The following is a 5000-nucleotide window of genomic DNA, read 5'->3' on the forward strand; positions in this document are numbered from 1 at the left end:
TGTGTGTGTGTGTGTGTGCGTATGTGTGGCCCTATGGTTCATTTCCCTGTAGCCTCGCTGACACATCAATCACGACAAGTGCCCGCGAGGTGACGAGGAACGATTGACGTACTGGGGGATGGGGGCTGGTAATAATAGAAAGGAAGACTGAATGTTCTCTAAATGGAGGATAATGAAGAACAGGCTGAGATAATTAGGGACTTTCTGTTAGTGAAGCCAAGCTCTGTAAAACTTTTTTAGAATTTATTAGAATTCTCTTAGAAATCTTTTAATGGCTTTTTTTGGTTGGGAGATCAGCTTAAATATTGCAGATAGACTGTAGGTTAAATCAATTTAATTGTTTGCATCATTTCCAATCCCCTTTTTTTCTCTTCTCTATACTTTCCCCCTAACATACCATCCCCACCCTGACTGGAGTAAACTAACGGACAACAATACCTCTACTGCTACTTACATCTATTTTCGCTCACATCTACGGTACCTGTAGTTAAATAATTATACATACAGTACCAGTCAAAAGTCTGGACCCACCTACTCATTCAAATGCTTTTACCTTCGTTTGGACAATTTTCTACATTTTACAATAATAGTGAAGACATGAAATAACACATGGAATCATGTAGTAACCAAAAAAAAGTGTTAAACAAATCAAAATATATGTTATATTTGAGATTCTTCAAAGTAGCCACCCTTTGCCCTCATGCCAGCATTGCACACTCTTGGCATTCCCTCAACCAGCTTCATGAGGTAGTCACCTGCAATAAACTTCAACTAACAGGTGTGCCTTAACTAAACACATTTTGAGGGGGTATACAGAAGATAGCCCTAGTTGGTAAAAGACCAAGTCCATATTATGGCAAGAACAGCTCAAATAAGCAAAGAGAAACGACAGTCCATCATTACTTTAAGAGATGAAGGTCAGTCAATCTGGGAAAATGTCAAGAATTTTGAGTGCAGTCGCAAAAACTATGACGACTATGAGGACCGCCACAGGAAAGGAAGACACAGAGTTGCCTCTGCTGCAGAGGATAAGTTCATTAGAGTTACCAGCCTCAGATTGCAGCCCAAATAAATGCTTCACAGAGTTCAAGTGAACTCCATCTTCTTTCACCTTGACCAGCTATAACTACATCACACCGCTGCAAAAGAAGCCTCTCCTGTACTGAGTTGCAACATGAAAGACTAGCCACGATGATTAGAGAGACTGCCCATCCAATCTGCATTTTGATTGGATCTTCCCTTCTTCCCTCTCAGCATGGGGTGGTCTAATTGGATGCCCCGCTGGCCATTCCAGGAATGTTATTTCTGTACTGTTCAAGGTCTTTTTTGTTTCATCAGAACATGTCTGAGATAAGGATCTCCCGACACAACGTCACAACTTAAAAAATAGACTTTGGAGTAGAAAGTAACGTGAACAATGTAGGGGTTTGTATGTGTGCTAGAGTATGCTTATTTATCAAAGCCTCTTAGACCTCACTCCTCCCTATCCGCGATATCTACTGCAGCCCTCAACCTCCACTTACAACACCCGTTCTGCCAGTCACAGTCTGTTAAAGGTCCCCAAAGCACACACATCCCTGGGTCACTCCTCTTCTCAGTTCGCTGCAGCTAGCGACTAGAACGAGCTGCAACAAACACTCAAACTGGACAGTTTTATCTCAATCTCTTCATTCAAAGACTCAATCACGGACGCTCGTACTGACAGTTGTGGCTGCTTTGCGTGATGTATCGTTGTCTCTACCTTCTTACGTTTTGTGCTGTTGTCTGTGCCCAACAATGTTTGTACCCTTTTTGCAGAGGTGTGGACTCGAGTCACGTGACTTGGACTCGAGTCACAAATATGATGACTTGCAACTCGACTTTGACACCAATGACTCGTGACCTGACTTGGACTTGAGCCTTATGACTCGATTACCCTCCCCAAGCCCAAATGATAAAAAATGATGCTATTAAAAAAAGTGTGCTGCGCATCAACTCTTCATTTACCGGATTACAGGTTGAATCGGACAGCAGCCAATCATATTGAGCCAGCGGAGACAAAGTTGTGCGTGGCTATGCAGAGGAACGTCGGCGGGTGAATTCAGATGGAGCCCTTGGAAAGATGATTATTTCCGGATATATAGACGACGCTGTAGTCAACAACAAAAAAACGGATTGCAAACTTGCAAAACATGCGGGAAGAAAATTACAGAAAGGAGGCGCAATAACTTCCAACTTTGTCCGACATTTGAAGCTGCACAAAGAACAGTAAGTCGTGGCTAATATAGCCGACAGCTATATATACATTTGCTAGTATAGCATGTAGGCTAACATAATGTTAAATCAATGAGCCGCCAACACAGTCGGCCAGCGCGGGAACGTGATCATTGCACCCAAGATTGAGACCAGGCAAGATTGTGCTACTGCCCCGCTCAATTATATATGCTTACAGATTTGAACAATAACAGATTAACAAAAGTGTCACAAGTGAACCACAACAGTCTCCAATCTCACAGTTCATGGAGACCCGTGTAGGGCAGTACAGCATGAATCATCCACAGCAGAAAGCTATCAACAATGCAATACTGTCCGACCTGGTTATCGACTGCAACTTGCCTCTGTCTATTGTGGAAAACAAGAGTTTTCGTCCCTTTCCGTCATTGGTTGACAGTAAGTACAGCCCAGTGTGTCGTAGAACATTGACATCAAAAGTAGAGAACCTCGCTACAGAGAGACGTTGAAAACTGAAAACTCAGTTGAGCAACACAGGCCATGTCGCAGTGAACATTTGGTCCGACCGAAAGATGAGGGGTTTCCTTGGTGTCACTGTGCACTGTACGGAGAAAGATGGAGAGAGGATACACCTCAAGTCCAATCTCTTGGCCTGAGACCGCTTCAAAGGCCCACACACGGCCGAAAGAATCGGTGAGCAATTTGAGGCCTTATGTGGTGAGTACAGCATCAAAGATGAATTGTACAATATCATTAGTGACAATGCTGCCAACATGAGAAAAGCATTCACGGTGTGCTTCCCCGTTGAACAAGAAGATGAAGTACATGGTGAAGATCACCTTGATGACCCAGAGCTCTGGAATGACCTAACCCTGGAAGACCAGGATGCTGCTATTGCAAAAAAAAAACGGTGCTTGCAGTGTTTTGCCCACACTCTCCATCTGGTAGTGGGTTATGGCTTGAAAGAAACAAAAGTGATGACTCCTTCTATTTCAAAGTTATCAAAAATCAAGCTCACTGCTGCATACAAGCACAACACTCAAAGAGGTGTTTGAGGCTGAATTTGGGGAAAGAGGCATCCCTGCTGCTGTCAACACAAGATGGAACTCAACACTGAGACAAGTGTAGGCAGTTATCCAATGTGACCATCTAAAGCTCTGTCATATTCTGGAAAAGTCTGGGCACAAGGAGTTGTTCACAGTACGGGAGTGGAATAAGTTGAAGGAGTTGGTGGACATTCTGAAGCCATTTGGAGAAGCAACAGGTATGACACAGGGGGAGAAGATAGTCACAATCAGTTCTGTTGTTCCCTCTGTCCTGTCCCTGAATCACCACCTGGAGCAGCGGAAGCCTCACGTCCATTTCCTGAGCGGCCTGGTCACAAGTCTCCAGGCATCCCTGAACAAACGATTTCTTGGAATCTTCATCAATGTGAAAATGGCCTGGACACAAGATGGAATCACTGCCCCCTTTTCAGATCCAGTCTACCTCAAAGCAGCTGCCTTGGATCCAGCATTTTCTCTGATGTGGGTGGAGCAACATGTGCTGGTACAAGGAGGAGGTGGCACAAAGAGTGAAAGGTCAATATTATTGAGTTTAATGTAACTTTTTCCTCATAATTGAATCCAATTGACTGCAACAATTACACTTGTTCAGTTTAACCCACTGCATCACCAATACTCTAATACCAGCCTTTTTGTTTCTGCTTTCACATGTTTTGTCAGAACTGATTCTGCAAGATGCTGCAGGGACTGAGCAAGCTGTGCCTCTTGTTGATGAGGAAGAGTGAGAGGACCATAGACTTGGACAAGAAGAAGGGCTGTTTGCAGCATACTGTAAGAGGCAGAAGAAAGCTGTTGGGACCTCTCCAGCTAAGTCACTACCTTGACATATGCGAAGGACAAAATGCCCTCTTGTTCTGGGCAATGAACATGAAGGCCCTTCCTTCACTGTCCCGAGTGGCCATCAGGGTCTTGGCATTGACCCTGGGTATAGGGGCTCACTGGTGGAGTGTGTCTTCAGCCATGGTGGCTGAGAGAGAGAGACAGAGAGAGAGAGAGAGAGAGAGAGAGAGAGAGAGAGAGAGAGAGAGAGAGAGAGACAGAGAGACAGAGAGACAGAGAGAGAGAGAGAGAGAGAGAGAGAGAGAGAGAGAGAGAGAGAGAGAGAGAGAGAGAGAGAGAGAGAACTAACATATTTCGTTTTTGTTGTCATATTGATGTGACTTTCTCATGGCTGCCCATGTATTTCCATGGAAATATAAAGTTTATTTGGAAAGGAATAAATATATATTGTTTTAAAAGCATTGAAGCATGATTTGCGTAAATTTAATATACTATTACTCTTGTTAAATATAGCCTCAGGACTACCTGGCATGATGACTCCTTGCTGTCCTCAGTCCACCTGGCCGTGCTGCTGCACCAGTTTCAACTGTTCTGCCTGCGTCTATGGAATCCTAACCTGTTCACCGGACGTGCTACCTATCCCAGACCTATTATTTGACCATGCTGGTCATTTATGAACATTTGAACATCTTGGCCATGTTCTGTTATAATCTCCACCCGGCACAGCCAGAAGAGGACTGGCCACCCCTCATAGCCTGGTTCCTCTCTAGGTTTCTTCCTAGGTTTTGGCCTTTCTAGGTAGTTTTTCCTTGCCAACGTGCTTCAACACCTGCATTGCTTGCTGTTTGGGATTTTAGGCTGTGTTTCTGTACAGCACTTTGAGATATCAGCTGATGTACGAAGGGCTATATAATAAAATTTGATACTGAAATATGAAATGGTATT

General features: G+C 44.0%; 1 protein-coding gene across 2 annotated transcripts in view; it reads right to left on the minus strand.

Moving 5' to 3' along the window:
• Positions 1-5000, minus strand: part of LOC118402555 (glypican-5-like) — a 210978-nt gene that overhangs the window by 43525 nt on the left and 162453 nt on the right. The gene's annotated exons all lie outside the window — the stretch shown is intronic.

This window comes from Oncorhynchus keta, chromosome 23, assembly GCF_023373465.1.
Source record: "Oncorhynchus keta strain PuntledgeMale-10-30-2019 chromosome 23, Oket_V2, whole genome shotgun sequence".
In the NCBI taxonomy this organism is placed as follows: Eukaryota; Metazoa; Chordata; class Actinopteri; order Salmoniformes; family Salmonidae; genus Oncorhynchus; species Oncorhynchus keta.